The sequence below is a fragment of the Marmota monax genome, unplaced genomic scaffold (genome assembly GCF_021218885.2).
Source record: "Marmota monax isolate L192 unplaced genomic scaffold, Marmota_monax_Labrador192_F-V1.1 WCK01_AAM20220418_F8-fsc00001, whole genome shotgun sequence".
Taxonomy (NCBI): Eukaryota; Metazoa; Chordata; class Mammalia; order Rodentia; family Sciuridae; genus Marmota; species Marmota monax.
Genome location: NW_026693777.1, coordinates 60,431,639 through 60,451,147, shown reverse-complemented (window position 1 = coordinate 60,451,147; position 19,509 = coordinate 60,431,639). Strand labels below are relative to the sequence as shown.

The following is a 19,509-nucleotide window of genomic DNA, read 5'->3' as shown; positions in this document are numbered from 1 at the left end:
ATGGAGATAGCACCGGGCAAGTTGGAGCCGGATGGACCCTGGGCGACTCTGTGCCTTGCTGAGGAAAAGCAACTAAACATGGGCAAAGGAGAGTCTTAAAAAGCTGAGAGGCAAAATGCCATCCTATACATTCTTTGTGCAAATTTGCTGGGTGGAGCACAAGAAGTACCCAGATGCTTTAGTCAGCTTCTCAGAGTTTTGTAAGAAGTGCTCACAGAGGCAGAAGACCATGTCTGGTAAAGAGAAAAGAAGACTTGAAGACATGGCAAAGGTGGACAAGTCTTGTGATAAAAGAGAAATGAAAACCTATATCCCTCCTAAAGAGGAAACGAAAAAGAAGTTCAAGGATCCCAACGCACCCAAGAGGCCTCCGTTGGGCCTTCTTCATGTTCTGTTCTGAGTATCGCCCCAAATCAAAGGAGAACATCCTGGCCTATCTGTTGGTGATGTCCCAAAGAAACTGGGAGAGATGTGGAATCCCACTGCTGCAGATGACAAGCAGCCTTACAAAAAGAAAGCTGCTAAGCTGAAGGAAAAATACAGAAGGGATATGGCTGCCTACCGAGCTAAAGACACGCTGGATGTGGCAATAAAGGGAGTTGTTAAGGCTGAAAAAGCAAGCAAATGAAGGAAGAGGAGGAAAATGAAGAGGAGGAGGAAGAAGAAAATGAAGAAAGTGAAGATGATGATGATGAATCAGTTGGTTCTGATACAAGTTTTTTTTTTTTCTATAAAGCATTTAACCTCCCTGTACACACTCACTCCTTTTAAATAAAAAAGGTTTTTAAATGTAAGGCTGTGTAAGATTTGTTTTTAAATTGTACAGTGTCTTTTTTGTAGAGTTGCACGACTGACTGGGTCTCCATAGCCCTGTCCTGGTGGTATTTTCAATGACCACTAACCTTGCTTTGTAGTATATGGAAATTTAAGGCAGGTTCTTGATGGGAACATAGCAGGATTAGTTGTATATGAGGACAGTACTTTTTCATCTTCAGTTGTCTCTGATGCAGCTTTATACAAAATAATTGTTGTTCTATTAACTGAATACCACTCTAATTGCAAAAAAAAAAAAGTTGTAGCTGTTTTGTTGACATTCTGAATGCTTCTAATATCAGTAAAAGAAAAGAACATTTGTCTTTAGCTGCCCAGTTTAGTCATTTGAATTTCATGATTTAAACATGATTTCTTTGGACTCTTTTCAATCATCTTGTTTGTTGTTTCAGTATTCTGTGCCTTTTCCTGGCTTATTTCTTTCTCTTGCTCCCTCCTTGTCCCTCTCCTTCTCCTTGTCTTTTCCCTCTCTCCCCACCCTCATTTGCTTCTCTTAGATAAACTAGACTTTCTCTTTATTCCTTTTTCCTGCCCCTGCTTGTTTTATTTCGTATCTTTCAGTGGTCATTGACTTTTTAACATGCATTCTTAAAGTCAAAATGTAGTATTTTCCCTTCTCCCAAATAATATCCAAAGATTCATCTTACCATCAATGCTATTTTCCCCCAGAATTTTGATTCTTTGTTAAAAACAAGTCATGTTTACCATTGGTTTTTCAGTGAAAGCTTTAGATTTATCTCACACATTTATTAATTTCTTGCCTCACTACCTGGCAACGGTATGCCTTCATTCTGAATTCAGTTCTCTTCCTACCACAGTACTTCCTTTAGTGGTTCTTTCAGCAAGGTAGGGAAGAGGAAAGTCTCAAAATCTTCATTAGATTGAAAATGTCTTTATTTTGTCATTCTACATGAGTGATCATTTTTGCTGATTTCTTCTCAACACTTTGAAGATACTGTTCGTTTCTCTTCTGGTCTTCAAATATTTGTGTCAAAATACATCGTACATGTTAGAAAGCACATACCGCATGAATGCAGTCAATGCATACATGTGGTCAGAATTTAAATCGAGAAATCCAATGTGTAGACAGCACCCCAGAGGCCCTCATTCTCCCTGTTAGCTACTGTCCCCCAAAGGCTAAACATTATCTAGACTTCTACCAACACAGATTTTTTAAAAAAATCTTAATTCAAATAATAAATAAGGTTTTTTTTAGAAAAAAATCAATACATAATGTACATATTTATGGGATACAGCTTGATTTGATACCTGTATGCAATGTGTAAAGATTAAATCAGGATCATCAGCACTTTCCTAGCAAATAGTTATCGTGTGTATGTGTGTGTGTGTGTGTGTGTGTGTGTGTGTGTTGGGAGCATTCAAATCCCCTGTGCTGTGGAACAGTAGAACTTATTCACCCTATCTAACTGCACTTTGACAACTGTTGTCCAATTTCCCTCAATTCCTCCTCCGTACTGTTTTCCTAGCCTCTGATGACCACTGTTCTATGTTCTAGGTGAAATCAACTTTTTTATGTGAGAAATATTTGTGCAGTATGTGTCTTTCTGTGTCTTATTTATTTCACTGAGCATAATGTCCTCCGGTTCCATTCAGGTTGCCACAAATAACAACATTTCATTCTTTTTAAATGATTGAATAATGTTCCTTTGTGTATCTAATCATATTTGAATAATATTCCTTTGTATATATAATCACATTTTATTTACAACAAAGATTACTTTTGTTTTGTTTTTTATTGATGCTGAGAAACCTGCCATAAGTCTAGTCTTTGTAGTCAGTGTGCCTTTCAAACCCTCTAATTTCTTTTAAGATCTTATTTGTGATAATCTGAAGTTTCATTACGATATGTATAGCTGTAGAATTATTTTTATTCTATTTTATTGTGTTTCTTGGATCTAAAAATATGTTTTCCTAAGTTCTAGAAAAATTGCATCCATTATTTCTCTGAATATTGCTTCCTCTCATACTTTTTACTCCATCTTTCTGGAACTCTTTAGAAATATATACTGGATCATAATCTGTCCTCCATAACTTCTAACTTTTGTATCCTCTCTCTCTTGTATCCTCCGCCCCCTCGCCCTGTGTGTGTGTATGTATGTAGATAATTTTTTTTTCTACACTATATTCTGTATAATTTTTGGATTTGTCTTCCCTTTTGTTGATTCTCTCCTGTTGTATATGATCTCCTGTTAACCCCATTTGTTTTGGTTAAATTGAGTCCTTCAGAAAAGATATGTTGAAAAATAAAAGGTCTGATAAAAACTAAAAATATAAATTAAAAAAGATATGTCCTAACTTCCAGTAATGCAGGATGGGAGTACTGTCCTACAAAAAGAGTGTTCATCTTCTGGAATGAGTTCTTTCTTTTAAAACATTTTTCATTGGTGCATGATAATTACACATTGTTACATATTTGTACATGTACACAATATAATGGTATTATTTAGTCAATTATTTGGCTGTTCCCTAGTACCTTTTCTTTCCCTCTCTTCTTCTCTCCCCTGGTTCCCTTCCTCTACCAGTTTCCCTTCTGTTTTTATGAGCACTCCCTTGTACATTTTTTTCCCTTTCCCTTTTTTCTCTGTCACTTTCACATATGAGGAAAAAACCTATGAACCTTGACTTTGAGTTTGGCTTATTTCACTTAACATAATGTTCTCAAGTTCCACTCCTTTTCCTACAAATGACATATTCTCATTCTTTTTTATGGCTGCATAAAACTCCATTGTGTGAGTATACCATGTTCTCTTTACCAATACATTCCACTGATGGACACCAAGACTGTTTCCATAGTTTGGCTATTGTGAATTGTGCTGCTATAAACATAGGTATGCAGTTTAGAGTATGATCAGTTTAATTCTTTAGGATGAATACTGAGGAGTGGTATAGCTGGGTCTACTCTTTTGAAAAATCTCCATACTGATTTCCATTGTGGTTGTACTAATTTATAATCTAACCAACACTGTGGAAGTGTTCTTTTTTCCTCACCTCCTCTCATTTATTATTATTTATATTCTTGATGGCTGCCATTCTGATGGAAGTGAGATGAAATTTCACTGTAGCTTTGATTTGCAGAAAATAGGGCCTTTTTAAAAAATGATCTTAGACCAAGAGATTTGTATTTTATTTCGGAACATCTTTGACCAACAGAAATAATATGCAATTGGAAAATGCCCCCCTTTATTCTTAATCTAGAAGACATTTGCTTTTATTTTATGATGATGGGGTTCAAACCCAGGGTTTTGCACATGCTAAGCACAAAATCTACCACTGAGCTGTGCTTCAGCCCCTAGCAAAATGTTTTCTCCAAGCATCTGTCTGGAGACTCAGTCATTCAGTGATGACAAGACAGGTTGACCGTGGTGAATTTGTATCTGCCACAGGGGGAGGTGGTGTGTTACTAGTTCACAGAGGCACAGGCCATCTACTACAAAGCCCTTGTTCTCTATCCAATAGCCCTGTTCCTGTGGGCTCAGATATATCCTCTAACAGTGTATCAAGATCATTTGGAGATAACACAGGATTAACAGCTGAAATGAGACAGTTACAACAGAAACTTGGGAAAGTTTCCAAAGCTCTGGGTGCGACCATGTAAAGATTTTTCTTTCTTGTACAAACAGATAAGAGTATGACTGGTATTGTTAATCTTTAGATACCAAGCAAAGTTGTTGCAGTTTCCCATAAAAGAACTGTATGGGGGAAATGAGAAATACGTAATTCTTTGCTTAGAGTCCTATTAGTTTAGAATCCCAGTTTCTGAGATTTTTTCAACATGTGTCTCCATATATATATTAGGAAGAACTTGATACCTTCTATTCCAACTAAGGCAAGGGAAATATAATTAGGTTAAATCAGAAGCCACAATATCTGCCACTGAAAAATGAACAGACAGGATCTTTGGCTGTAATGGAAGCAGCCCATTGCGGTGGTAGAGACTTAGCCACAAGGAGGGGAATACTTTCTTGTTGATCATCTGGACAGTTGAAGATTCCCACTCTGAGGCAAAGGGATGATGGAAAAGGACCATTATAGGCACAGGGTCTTGGATAGAGGTTATACAATTAAAATGAAGGTTGTTCACGTGGGTCCTAATCCACTATGGCTGGTATTCTTATAAGAAGGGGAAATTTGGACACAGAGACATGCCTGGAGGGAGGATTAGGGAGAAGAGGGAAAGAGAACACCATGAGAAGACTGGAGTGACAGTGTTATAAGTGAAAGAGCATCTTGGGGCTCTCAGAAGCTGAAAAAGACAAGGAAGGATTCTTCCTCACAGGCTTAAGAGGGAGCGTTGCTCTGCCAACACTTTGATTTCAGACTTGCAACCTCTAGAACAATGAGGTGATGCATTTCTGTTCTAAGGTGTCCAGTCTGCGGTCCTTTGTCATGACAGCCATGGTGTTATGACACCATTTATTTCATTCTAAATTTCAGTGATTCTGTTTTTCTTTTTATTTTCTAGAAGGACAACATGATTCTTTTCCAAATATATTTCTTCTTATTATACACTATCTTCTTGCAACATGTTTTATATTTTATCTGTTTAATCATTTTAAATACATTTTAAATACAGTTTCATTGCCTCCTTCATAGTTCTATTACATTAAATTCTCAGTCTATTGTTTCCTGTTCTGTCTGCTTACTCTCACTTAGGGAAGATCATTTCCACTTGTGACTTATAATTTTTTTCCTTTTAATTGTGAGCTTCCTTTCAGCAAGAATTTTCCACACCTTGAGGATTCCCATGCCCCTTGGATTGTAAAACTATTTCTATAGAGTAGTTTCATTTTTTCTTAGGATGGTATCTCAGTGGATTTATTGGTCTGTAGCCAATTTTTATTTTAATTTCTTTACTAAGATTTCCTTACAGGTAGGCGACATGAGCCACCCTACCTGCCCTAAAAGGCTTGGAGTTTTTATTTCTTATAGTTGATTTTTGTACCACTTGGAATTAGGAAAAGACAAAGTGCCTTGTGCCTTCCCTTGGATGTGCCTTCTAGAAATCTTGATTTCATACTGAGCTGTCAGTTGCAGCTTTTCCCTTGTACAGCCCCCCTTCTGCCTCTCTTGTTGTGAAGTAGGCATTTTGCTCTGGACTTGACATTAGCGTCTGTGTCTAGCTCACGCCTTACTGGACCACCAGAGCACTGCTGCACAGTTGACAAGATGGCAGCTCTGGCTACACATTGCTCTTCACTTCTGGGATCGGTGCATTTCTTTCTTCTTATTCTCTCTCACAAGAGTTGGGTTTTGTTTCAGAAAAGTTGGTACTACATCTCCCTCAGCATTTTTATGCATTTTTTTTATAAGAAAAGGGTTGGGGCTGTCCTTATACAGTCTGCCATTTCACTGGAACAGAAACCAGGACCAGCGTCTGACATTGAATGATTGTGAGGAATGGGCGGTACATGCTGATAGAGGTTTTCAGGAGGGAGAAATTCACCATGGAGTAGGCTTGCTGAGCACTGAGGAATGCTAGAGAGAGTTCAGAGAAGGGAAGGATTAAAGTGTTTTTTAATATATTTTTACATGTCAATTAGATATAAGACTATATGGGAGGAGAAAGTTATGCGTCTAATGTCCAGTGTGATCACATGTGCATAGTGCTTTTCTACAGATTGACACATCTCCTCTTCTTCCTGCTCTTCCCTATGTCTTTTCCTTTGTAGAAACAAAACTGCTCCGTGAACTGCAGGAATCCAGGTTTTTACAGGAAACACCACATCACTTCAAAACCTTACCATGCTGACTTAGTTCTCAAGGCAATGGATGATTGTGAAGAAAGGAATCAAAGATGTTCCCAGGGTGTATCAACCTGTAGCTAATGGAAGGAAAAGGCTCCAGTCAAAGTTTTGTTTTTTAATTTTTAATTTCATCAACTGTGACTTGGTTGTCTGAAGAGAGTATGGAAAGCGAATCCCCTGTTCCACTTAGGAAATGCCCTCAACACCTTCTAAACTGGAGCTGTCCACCTGATCTAACTCCTGGGGTGGTTACAAGATTAAATGAAAAAGGAGATGTGAACATGCTTTAAAATAAAAATGTGATATGTTAGGCAGGCACCATAATGTAATAGTTTAGAGTACAAATGGTGAGCCACACTGGGTTTGAAGCTAAAAGTCTGCTACTAACTGTTTGGGCATTTTGTTTAAATTACCTGTACTTCAGTTTTCTCACCTGTAAAATGGGGTTAGCAACAGATGTTCTTCTTAGGATTGTTGTACTTGAATAAGAAGGCATAGTGCCTGACATATAGTAAGTTCTTAGTAAGTGTTAGGTTTTTATCATATCTTTTAACACCATGATCTGTAGAAGAGAATTAATTTTAGGTTCAGGAACCCAAAGCAAATCTAGAGATCAGTATTTGAGAACTCTCTAAAATTGAACCCCAGATTTTTGGGGGACAGTGTTGTGTGTGAGTGTGTGTGTGTGTGTGTGTGTGTATAAGTGCATGTGTGCTCACACATGCCCACATGAATGTGCTTGTTATGGAAGAGTGCACATTTTCCATGGCAGACAGTTCATATGTTTTTATCAAGTTCAAATTTAAGATTTTGTTGGACTCTCAGGATCACAGAACTAAATACTTTTAATATTCCAAACAGTTTTTTGGCCCTTATTGAGCTCAATGAGCACTGATGAGGAGATGGGCACTGGTCATCATCCAGGTAGCTCTCTGTGTTCTTAGGGAAGAAATGGTGGCCTACTGAGGGACCTAAATGAGAGCCCAGAAATGCACCCAGGTTATTTCTGCTGAAGGCCATTAATGCCATGTGTTCCTTTCTGGTCAATTTCATTGCCAGGTGAGGCAATCTTATTACTATGATTATCTGTGAAAGGACTAAAGATTCATTTCAAGATTTTACTTGAAAGTAGCATAAAATTTTTTCCTCTTCTCATGAAATACCATGAGCCTTCTGGTCTTCCTAGTGAAAACTGAATGTCACAAGGTTAGGAGGCCTTGTTGAATTATACCAGGATACATGATGGAAAACTCCCCAAACTTGATGAACTGTTAATAGTCACAAAGCTTGCTGGACATGGTGGTATGTGTATGTAATCCAAGAAACTCAGGAGGATTTCAAATTCAAGGTCAGTCTCAGTAACTTAATTTCAAAATAAAAAGGCTGGGTATGTAGCTTGGTGGTAGACCCAGACCCCACCATCCCTTTACCCCTCCCTACCCCTGCTTCAATGCCCGGTATTAAAAAAAAAAAAAAAATCACAGGCTCTTTCCTTCTATCCTTTGTATCCCCTTGACTTAGCCCAGGCACTTCAAGAGATTTGGAAAGACTTGCAAACATGTAAGTGTCAAACTCTATTTCTTTTTTTTCTTTTTTTTTTTTTTTTAAGAGAGAGAGAGAGAGAGGCAGAGAGAGAGGGGGAGAGAGAGAGAACTTTAACATTTATTTTTCAGTTATTGGCGGACACAACATCTTTGTTTGTACATGGTGCTGAGGATCGAACCCAGGCCGCATGCATGCCAAGCAAGCGCGCTACCGCTTGAGCTACATCCCCAGCCCTCTATTTCTTTTTAATGATGTGTGTCATCTAAATAGTGATGCCATCAATAGGGAATGCTATATTTTGTTGTTTTCTTATGTTTTGCTCTCAGATGCCTTTTAACATATGTAAAAATATTTATATAGTTTTTCAGATCCACAGCATTCAGTGCAGAAATGCTCTTTGGAGTTCTCCCTTTTGGTAATTTCATATTTAACTCAAACGAAGTCATAGGCATATTGGGGGCAGATAGTAGGTACAAATCTGACAAAAAGCTAATGAGCTCTCCTGTGATTATCAGGGAGGACGGTGACTCATTAAATCTCATTTCCTGGGCAAGTCCACATAGGGAGAAGAAATTAACTGAAATAAAGGCCTGAGAACCTAATGCAGTCAGATTTATGAGCATCTGTATAAGCAGCCACATGATAATCAGTGCAAATAGTAAAATGTTTTAATGAGGTTCTCTGAAATATTTAATTAGTTACTCTATTAATTTTTTTCAAGTTTTGTTATTTTCTGTTAGGAATTGACCCCATAGCAGGGAGGGTCCTGAAATCAAGCAGGTTGTCTTTTGGCTGGATTCAATCCAAGCTGTGTTCCCCTCTGTAGGCTCTTTATTAACTACGCCATTGATATTCATAGTTATGCTGCAAAGAGGGTCAGAATGGTTAGAATCTGTAAAGATTTCTTTTGGTTCAAAAGTGTATGTCTCTACTTAGAATTAATCCTCTTCCAGGTTCCTTGGAGAGAATTATTTTTCATTCTGAGGGTTTTCCCCTGCTAGGAAGAATTTTCGCAAAACATAAGAGATATGAAGAAGGGATTGCAGTTGGGATTTGACACCTTAACTTCCCTTTATATATCCAATGTCACTTTCCAGGTGTTTCTATCTTATTCCTCAAAAACTTGGTCCTGGTAGCTTTTACAGCATACATTAGTTAAGTAGCAATAACTTAAGACGTTGTTCTGCCTGGAACCGAACAGTCTCTAAGACTGCAAATAAATTCATTGCCGGTGGGAGGATTTGGGATATCATAATCAATTGGGTGGGGTTGTGGTATTTGGTAGTTCTCAAATCTCACCCATTCATCAGGCCAGCTTCTTGGTTTGATCCTACCATGTGTGTTGGGACCTTTAATTCTATTTTCCAGGAATAGTCAGTTGCCTGGTGAGGGGAGACTAAGAAGTGGTCTGTGTGGTACATGTCAACATACAACCAGATATCACCCAGTCACAGGACCTCATTTGGGAACTTCATCCTGACACAGGAGAAGCTGTTCTTAGTTTCTATTCTTTGCCTGATCTTTGTGTTTCCAGACCCCATCCATGCCATTGACTTCTAGACTTGTGACTGAAATCCATGCTTTCTACTATTAACCATGAAGAGACCAGTCACCTATAGGTATGATTTATTTTTAAAGGGCCATATGCAGGATTCCTAATGGAGAAATCATCCCAGATGGCCTTTTCATAGCAAAAATGAGTGTGCCAGTACAAATGTCAGGATGGTTTAGATGAATTCAGATTCCAGCTCATGTTAAATGTCCAATATTTGAAGCTATTTATCTTTTAAGGTCTTCATTACCTATGAAAACATTGGGTTAGACCATGCCAAAAAGAGGAGGTGAGAGCGGGCATGGTGGTGCAGTCCTGAAATCCCAGTGGCTTGGGAGGCTGAGGCAGGACCATTGTGAGTTCAACGCCAGCTCAGCCACAGCAAGGAACTAAGCAACTCAGTGAGACTCTGAATTTTTTTTAAAAAATTAGAAAATTAAATTTAAAAAATAGGACTGGGGATGTGGCTCAGTGGTCTAGTGCCCGTGAGTACAATCTCTGGTATAAAAAAAAAAAAAAAAAAAAAAAGGCAGGGGGAGGTTTGTGAGATTAATTCATAACATGAAAGATGAGTAAGTGAAACTACCATATTATCTGGATTTAATAATACACATAAAAACATTTCAATGTTTTAATAGTTCATGAAATCCTGTTGAGTTCATAAGTATGCTTAATGTAGTAGTTTGTTATTCTCTCCATAAATGTCTGTTATTAAAAAATCTTACAATCAATATTTTCTTGGAATTCAGAAAACACTGTTCATTCTCTCTGGCTAGAAAGTTTTATTCACAAATTATTTGCATATAGGGCCCATAAAAAGATCATGGTTAAATCTCTTTTTTTGGCTGATGAGGGGACAGGCAGGCAATTCTTTAAAAACAAATAAAAGGTGTTCAAGCTGCAGAAAACACACTTGAACTTGATAAATGGTTGAACCGACTCACAGTTTGGACAAGCTGCCCAAGCCCAAGCTGTAATGGGTAAGAACCTGACCCAAGGTCCTGTGGCAGATACGAAGTTAAAGGTGTATCTAAGGTTTGGGCCAAGACAGCAAAAGGGAAGGATCATATTCAAAGTGATACAGGTTTCAGAGGCAGAATCTATAGAGAACAATAGGAACAAAAACCTACGATAATATATTCAGGTATCTGTGCTTAGAAAATGTTTTGGAAGAATATGCCCCAAGTGTTACAGCGCTGAGGAGCAGGTGCTGTGGGAAAGATATCCAAGCACTCTTTTAATTTGTGTACTTATATTGCTAAAATATTTTATGATAGCTTATGACTTTTTAAAGTAAAAAACTATAAAAATAATTAAAGAGATAATTGTACCCCAGAAGTCAAAAAAGCTACTGAGATACAAACCTGGGAAATCCAGAATAATTTATTTAAACAAGTGTTTGTACTTGCTCTGCTTCCATCGCCACATTGCCCCAGTGCCCCACCCTCTGCCTTTTGGGCCTGCCCCTGACAATCTGGGGCCCCAGATAATCTCCCATTCTAATGGAACTCCACTTCCTGTGCTTTTTATGAACAGTGATGGAGGAGATAGCTGACTCATACACTGCAGAGGCTACTGGCTCAAGAAACACCCAGGAGGGGTTGGTGGCTGAGGTTCCCCTTCTGTGAACCTGGAAGGGTAGATCATTTGCTCTATGCCAGTCACAGAGGAGAGGACAAATTCCTGTTTTAGAAATCAAACATTCAAGTTTTCCAGTGCTGTACTCTGAATATGCCTGGGTTCCCCACTCCACCAATGCATGTGTTGAAATTTAATACCCAATGTGATGATGTTGGGTGGGGCCTTCAGGAGGTGACTCAGTGATAGGGATGGAGCCCTTTGAATGGGATTAGTGGCCTTATAAAAAGTTCAAGTTCATTCTTTCCAACACGTGAGGATGTGGCAACAAGGTACCAAAAGTGGAGCAGAAAGTAGCCCTCACCAGACACTGGATCTGCCAATGCCTTGACCTTGGATTTCCCAGCCTTCAGAACTATGAGAAAAAGAAAAAAAAAAGTTTCCATTATTTATAAATTACCCCCATCTAAAATATTATAGCAGCCAGGAAAGGCTAAGATCCCCATCCTTTGGAGTCTTGGGTCAGTGTCTTCCTTGATAGGTACCTTGCTTTCCCCCAAAGGCTGGAAAAGATAGATATCACTAGTGCTCCTACATTCTGGTGCCAGGTCAAGGCAGTTCAAAGCAGAAGAATATTTTTTTCTGTTTCATGTGCAGGATACCAGAAAGTGAAGGTATGTGGAGGCTCATCTGTGACTGTGAGTGGATAAAGCATCCCATAAATCTTCATCCATGATTTAAGTCATGAGGGTGAAGGGGTGCCATTGAAACTACCAACACCATTTATTTCTTTTCCCAGAAGATGCTGGCCCACAGGATAGAGCTCAGTCCATTTTAATTCTTGGTTTTGAGTCCATGCTGCATCTTCCTCCTCTGAGTGTCACTGACTGCCTGTTCCTATGCACCTTTTTACTTAAAATTCTTCTGCAACTTTGGAAATGAGTGTGGCTGTCAGGTGTGTGCATATTTTCTGAGCTGAAAGTGATCTTAAGTGAATAAAAAAAATGCATTAATTTTCACAGGGATTGATAATTTTGCCTGGACCTCTGTGGTAAACATTTTGAAAAATATTCTTGTGGGAATACCCCGAAATGGCTTGTTGGTGGTATCCACTCCCTCCCCTGGGGCCACCTTCTTGTTTCACTGCAGAATTAGCCAAGTGGGCACAGGGTAATAGGTGAACACTCAGGAAACACTATGAGACCCTGCAGCAACCAGTGGAATCACAGAGTTGCTTTGCTATCTGCTGCTGCCACTTTGTATCTATTCTTTTCCCTTCAAACTTTAGTGGTTTTTCCAGTGCCCCGCCCCCCTTTGAAAACAACCAATGTAGCTAGCAATGGCCCGGGAGGGATTAATGTGAGTAACAAATTATTATTCTTACATGTTTGAAGTTATAGGCCTATTATACTTGTCCTTTAGGGAAAAACTGGACTTTACCAAGCTTCTGTTATGCTCAACACATTTCAGTAATTATTTGTGCTAAGAGTTGGTTCCTTAGTTTAAGCTCAGCTTATACAAATTATGCCTTGGGGGAGGCTCCTTGGACTACTTGATTCACAGCGAAGGTTTCCCAACCCTAAAATAATCTTTAAATTCTCTAAATATTTTGCATTTTAGACTTTAACCATGACAAAGAGACGGTGAGCAAAGAGAACCTAGAGAAATTGTGTTTGTTCAGGAAGTGGTGGAGGAGAGGGGGTGGGCACAGGACAGGAGTAGTTTGTCCTTGAAACCCACAGAATGGTTGTTAGGGAGTAGAGGAGAAATAGGAATAGTGTCAATGTTGCAATTAAGTGGCTGGCTCAAATATATCATCAGGTCCAAATCAGTTATGTGACTATGTGGTAACTATAAAATTTCTCAGAGCTATCCTCTGCTCATCTGTAATATAGGGATAATAAAATATTGATTTCAGTCTTTTAGAGAAGTAAATAATATAAATGAAAGTTCCTTACTATGCACATGTTCTTTAAAACATGTTTGTTTTTCTTCTTCTTTTTTTTAATGATAATACAATGATCTTGACATATCATACATTTGAATCAAATGGAGTATAATTTCTCATTTTTTCAAGTGTTTTTTATTCTTTTAAGCTAATAACTAGCTTGCTCTTGAATCTGAAATTCTGGTGATAGTCTCAAAAAAAGAAGACCCTCCAATGGGCTATTTTAACCAAAGAATGTAGGTCAAATCAATACAATAAATTTGCTACTGCTGCTACTTATTTGTGCAGCCAGATTGAAATCCCAGCAGGTCCCATTACTAGCTGTGTGACTCTAGAAAAGTTACTTACAATTTCAATGTCTTGGTTTCTCTGTCTGTAAACCAATAGTTCCTATTTCATGGGATTGTTGTGAGAATTAAATAAGGTATTTATCTATAAAACACTTAGAGGAGCACTATGAAGTTATTGTCTCAGTATGAGATATCTCTGAGCTTCATGGCAGCTCCACAGGGTAATTCTATGGAGATAAGAAGAAAATACATATGTTTATATTTTCTTAGGAGGCTCTGTTCTTCCCAGGGACAGGTCTCGCTATTTCTTAGGGGTGCCATATTGGCATTAACAATATGGTTGGGTTGAGCCACTTCTGGGAGGACATTTATGTGCCCTAGTTTCCTGTGAGTAGAATCTCTAACTTAAGTTGCCCTTCTCTCCACAATTACCATTAAAGGATTAGCTACCTGAGTTACAACAAACATTACAGAATTTTTCATTAACAATAACTTCTAAAACCCCAAATCCCATGGTCTTATTTCCTTTAGTGGAAAAAGAGTTTACTTCCCATTATCAAATGAACCGTGCTATCTGGGTAAAATTTCTGACAGAAAGAAAATAAGTGAATGAATGAAAACATGGTGGAATTAAGATCAGATATTAAGTTACTCAAGTAGAGGATTGAATGAAGTAACACCAAAACATCTTTCACTTAGCATAATGTTCTTCCATTCTATCCAAGTTGTCATAATGCCTTCTTTTCAACACTGAATGGTATTCCATTGTATATATGTGTGTGTGTATGTATATCATTTCCTTTATGCCTTCATCTATTGATGGACACTTAGGTTGATTTCATAATTTGTTTATTGTGAATAGTGCCTTAATGAAACATGAGCGTGCAGATACCTCTTTGACAAACTGATGTCAAATCTTCTGGATTAATATCCAAAAGTGGAATTTCTGGATCTCATAATAACTCTGTTTTAGTTTTCCATAATGGCCATACTAATTTACACCTCCATCACCAATGTACAAGAATTTTCTTTTCTCCATATGAACATCTTCTTTTGGATCCTAGGAGTGTGCCTCAGTGTTGATATATATCCTTTCACTTGAGGATGAACCAAAAGTCTAAAATTGGAGGCTTTTATGGATGGGAAGCTCAGACATGCCCCCAGCTCTGCCTGTGATAGGCAGTTGCTTGGCACAAAGTGTACTCTCCGGTTGGTTGAGAAGGTGCACACACTTGAGGGCTTTGGACACATATGCGTGCAGGGCCTCTTCTGTTAAAAAAGAACTAAACATATTTTACAACTGTCTTGGTATAAAATGAGCATAACCCCTTCTGGATTCATTGTTATATACAGTCATACATTGCTTAATGATGGGGGACACATTTCGAGAACTGTGTCAGTAGGTGATTTTGTCATCATTTGAGCATCATAGATTATACTAACATGCTACAATGTTACTAGGTGATACAATCTTAGAGGATCATTATTACACATACAGCCCTTCCTTAACTGAAGTGTTCTGTAGTGTGTGGCTGTGTTTATCATCATAGCATTCAGGGGTTTTTTTTTTTTCTTATTATTTTAATATAACTCAGAACTATGACTTTTTTTTGTGGTCCTCTGAAAGAATCATGTCTGGGCATGGTGCCTATGTGGGAGGCTTAGATGGGCTGGAGTGTGTTGGGTAATTGGTCCTAGCTTAAGCTCTTCCTTTCCTTGCAGAATTGCTCTTCTCTTGGGCATTTTCTCTGGAGCTTCATTCCTCTGCCTCTCAAGAAGCTCCCCTTCATCATTGGAGAGTCCATCTGTGGGTGCCACAGTATTAGAATTTCCTATTTACCAGTCTGTTTTCAGGCTAGACTCTCAGTTCAAGTTCAAGCAACACCCCTGTCTCCCCAGTGGTAAGCACAGTGTAGTAGAATTAATGAGTTATTCCACTTGATTGGGTAAAGGTATCACAGTCGGGGAAGCAGCATGCATGAATGGGGCCAAGGACATCTTAAGGAGGTTAATTCAGAAAATGAGCAGTGTTTAAAGACAGACTTTTTATTCCCACTTCCTACTGGCATCTGAACACTTGTGGACTTCAAAACGCAGAAAGAAGAGTAGACTTAAGATAATTCGAGAGTCAAGTAGCTTTATAAGACAGTTGCCTGCGCAGTAGGAACTCCCCACTGATTAACATTAACAGGAGCTCGACTCATACATCACACGGAGAACAGACCCCTAAAAGCTGATCTGCTGCCTCATTAGAAGCCAATCAAATGCTTTCAGTGTTGAGTAATTTGTTTGGCTGGGCTGGCTCCAGGGAGCAGAACAGCAACTAGGTTTCATGGTATTTTCAGATGTTGTTTCAAGGGTGGTGCAAGAGTGGTTCTGGCAATAAGGATGTTGTGGCTGCACCATAGGGTAAAGCTCTGTAAGAGGTTGGTCAAATCTGATGAGATTTCTTGCTACTACATCTTCTCCACCAGGCGGAAACATGCTTTATTTCACAGCAATACCCAATCTCAACAGCCACTCATTTTTGCAGAGATTCTTCAGTTGCAGGTGTATTAGGAACACCTGGGGATCCAGATGAGCAAGCAGACTCTAGGCTCATGCACAGAGCTTCTGGATCAATGGGTAGCCTAGAACGTTCAGGTTTAACAAGAATCCTGAGCACATAATGCTGCAGAGGACTTGGATCAGACTTTAAGTACATGGACATGGTTGATAAACTTGGAACAGTTAAAATCCTTTCTTCTGTTTCTGACCCCAGTGGTTTGTGCTGGAAGATCTTGGCTCTTACTTCTTGGATGTCTGGAACATGGTATAATTCTTAAACTTGGAAGGAAACTAGAAGCATTCCCTGTATGTCTCAAACCAGCTCCTTTGCATATCCTAAATCTCCCAAGAGTTCTTGCTCTTCTGATTTTAGGGTTGACCCTTGGATGTCTGCAACAGAGTTGAGTCTTTTTCCAACTCGGAACTGAGTCCTATGCTGTGAAACCAGCTCTCTGGAACTCTGCACTGGGGTTCCATTTGCTATTAAGTGCACTAATGAAGAGGGACAGGCAATTATTATTATTTATTTCACTAATTAGCCAGATAATCATTCATTCTGAAACTACGCAGGGTTGGAAATCTGTTCGTCTGTGCCCTTTGTCTGATGCGGATTCATTTTATTTTTTTTTCCCCTTTCCTTTACAAAAAAATGGCTGCTTTGTTAAATGAGGGGCAAAGGCAGGAGGTGAGAAGGGGAAATTAAAAAAAGAATGAGAGATCATTTCTGAGCTGTGAAGATAATGCAACAAGGAGCCAGAGTCCATAAAAACATCACCTTTCAGTCTCTGAAGACATAATGCTTGATGATAACCATAAAACATGTTGGTGCAAAATAAATTGCTATTCTATTCAAATCCTTAAATGTACTACTGTGGATGTCACTGGAGATATGCAACTCTTTTTTCCAATCCTGAGGTATATTTTATCATAATTTGTGGGGTGGGTGACAGCCTTGTACACATGATTGCCTTTTCTTGCTCAGTTAGCTTGTCAAGGTCAGAGTCCTTTGGCCTTTTATGAATGTAGGACTATTAAGAAATGAGCAGGATAACTGAACAGCATGGAGAGGAAACTTTATTTTTCTTCACTAATAAATACATTTTTTTCATGGTGTTTGCTTTGGGAAGCTACCCTTTTCCATTTCAGGTTCTTTGAGGGGGATGGGAGGAAGCTGTTAGTGCTGCTGCTCTGATGTTCTGCTTTCGATTTTTGTTGTGACATGGAAGAACTTTGGGGAAGTTGCGATTCATCTTCACTGCTACAAAATAAAAGGTCCAGGATCATTTCCACCCTCATGTAGAATTTTTTTAAAAACTTTTTAAAAAAATATCTTTAGCTGTAGATAGACACAGTATCTTTATTTTATTTATTTATTTTTATGTGGTGTTAAGGACCAAACCCAGTGCCTCACACATGCTAGGCAAGCACTCTACCACTAAGCTATAGCCCCGGCCCCTCATGGAGAATTTTTTAAAGGTAGGTAATTACAATGTGAAATAGATTCTTAATATAATGCTATTTTTGAAAGCCATTTTCTAGATAAAACTAGCCTGGTGGATTAAGCTGAGAGTTTTATTTGTTTGTTTGTTTGTTTTTATTTTTTTAAAGATTATTTGGGGGAGATAATGAGATCCAAGGTGATAGAATGGCAGAAGCTATAGCCAAGAATCTCAGTATAAGAAAATGAGAGATGGTGGCCATTTTTTTTTTTAAATATTTATTTATTTATTTTTTAGTTTTCGGCAGACACAACATCTTTGTTTTTTGTATGTGGTGCTGAGGATCGAACCCGGGCCACACGCATGCCAGGTGAGCGCGCTACCGCTTGAGCCACATCCCCAGCCCCGGTGGCCATTTTTTATAGAAATGAAAACCCTTGGTAAGCAGGTGGAGGGAGTCTGAATTTTTGCAAAAACAAAAGAAGGTTTCATTTGCCTAAAGGATGACTTAGGGTGTTAGTCAGCCTTCCATCACTATAACAAAGTACCCGTGATAATCATTATAAAGAGAAAAGGGTTGTTTCAGAGATCCATGATCAGTTAGCATTGCCCGGTTACCTGTGGCAGCTTTTCAGACCTCAGTATACATATAAGTTGGTAGTTAAAGTAAGCTTTACAAGCAGTTGACCCCATCATGGCTCAAGTGCATGATGGAGCGAAACTATTTACCTCATGGTCAGGAAGCAAAAGAGAGTAAAGAGGGGGCTAGGGTCTCATAATTGCCTTCAAGGGCATGCTCCCAATGATCTTAGGACCTTCCACTAGACCCTACCTCTTGAGGTTTCCACACCCTCCCAGTAGCACTTTTAACATATGGGCCTTTGGGAGACATTCAAGTTCCTAACTGTAGCACTTAGCAAGCTACCATAGCTTAACAATGCACTCTGCCTTTTTCTCAACAGGTTGAAGAATTCAGTGTAAGGAATTTCTAGCCTGAATGGTTTTCCCTTTAGTGGGCTCTTGTGTTGCCAATAGCACCAGAAATTGCTGATAGACGACGTCAAAGCTTTCTTGTGCAGAAAGCTTGAAAAATCATTGTTTCCAGGTCTTTGATGGCTCCTACCAAACTTTCAGAAGCCTCTCAGATGAAACTTTTTATGTCCCAGTATCCTGGAGGTATAAGGGCTAATTCTGGTAGAAATGGCAGGAACCATGTCTTGGTATCTCTTCTATCCACCACTGCAGTGGTAATACACTTACCAAAAGGAATAGCGAGAACTTTAAAAACAAGAAGCCCTTTACAATATTGAATGTGTAAATCCTAACACATTAATTTATTGAAGTTGGTCTTTACTTTTTAATAGAAGACAATAATGTCATAAAGAAACGTTCACCCTACTTAAAAGTGAAATTGCCAAATTCAAGAACCACTTAAATATAGTGCTGGCATATTACCAAGGAATTTGAAAGAATTCTGCTCTCGAAAGTACTTTCAAGAGCTCTAGGAGAAGGAAAATTTGAAGGTACTAAATTTCACTAGTCAAGCTGCATTTTTAGACTTTCAATAAGCTACACTTCTCCTGAAGGGCATCTCAGTGAGTTATGCACACTGCCAGATGACAAGAAACAGAGGTGAGTCCCAAATGCCAGAAGCCTGGCTCCAGACTAGTCACTGGAAGGGATTGAATTTTGTAGTAATCATTCAACATGGGAAAAGATAGTAAGAGCTAAGAAAAGAGCACGGCTGAATAGAAAGCAAAAACGGAGTTGGAGGAGGTGAAGGTCCAGCCTTTAGTCCAGCATGGAGTGGGCTGGCAGAGCTAGATCAAGGCACTGGCTGCAGGTGGCAGTGTTTGCTCCCAATAAGCAGAGGCTCCCAAAGTGGCACCTCTTCAGACCTGGAGCCACTTAGGAGGGGTCGTCCAAGTGTGTGTTCTGTTTTCCTGATAGACTGTGATAACAATTTGCATTCTTCCCTTCCCCTCCAAAGTTCTCCCTCTGGTGTCTGTGTGGC

The 19,509-nt window shown here is 38.9% G+C and overlaps 1 pseudogene; it reads left to right on the top strand.

Annotated features, from left to right (window-relative positions):
• LOC124104098 (high mobility group protein B1-like) overlaps positions 1-19,509 on the top strand; it is a 68,385-nt pseudogene continuing 48,876 nt past the window's right edge.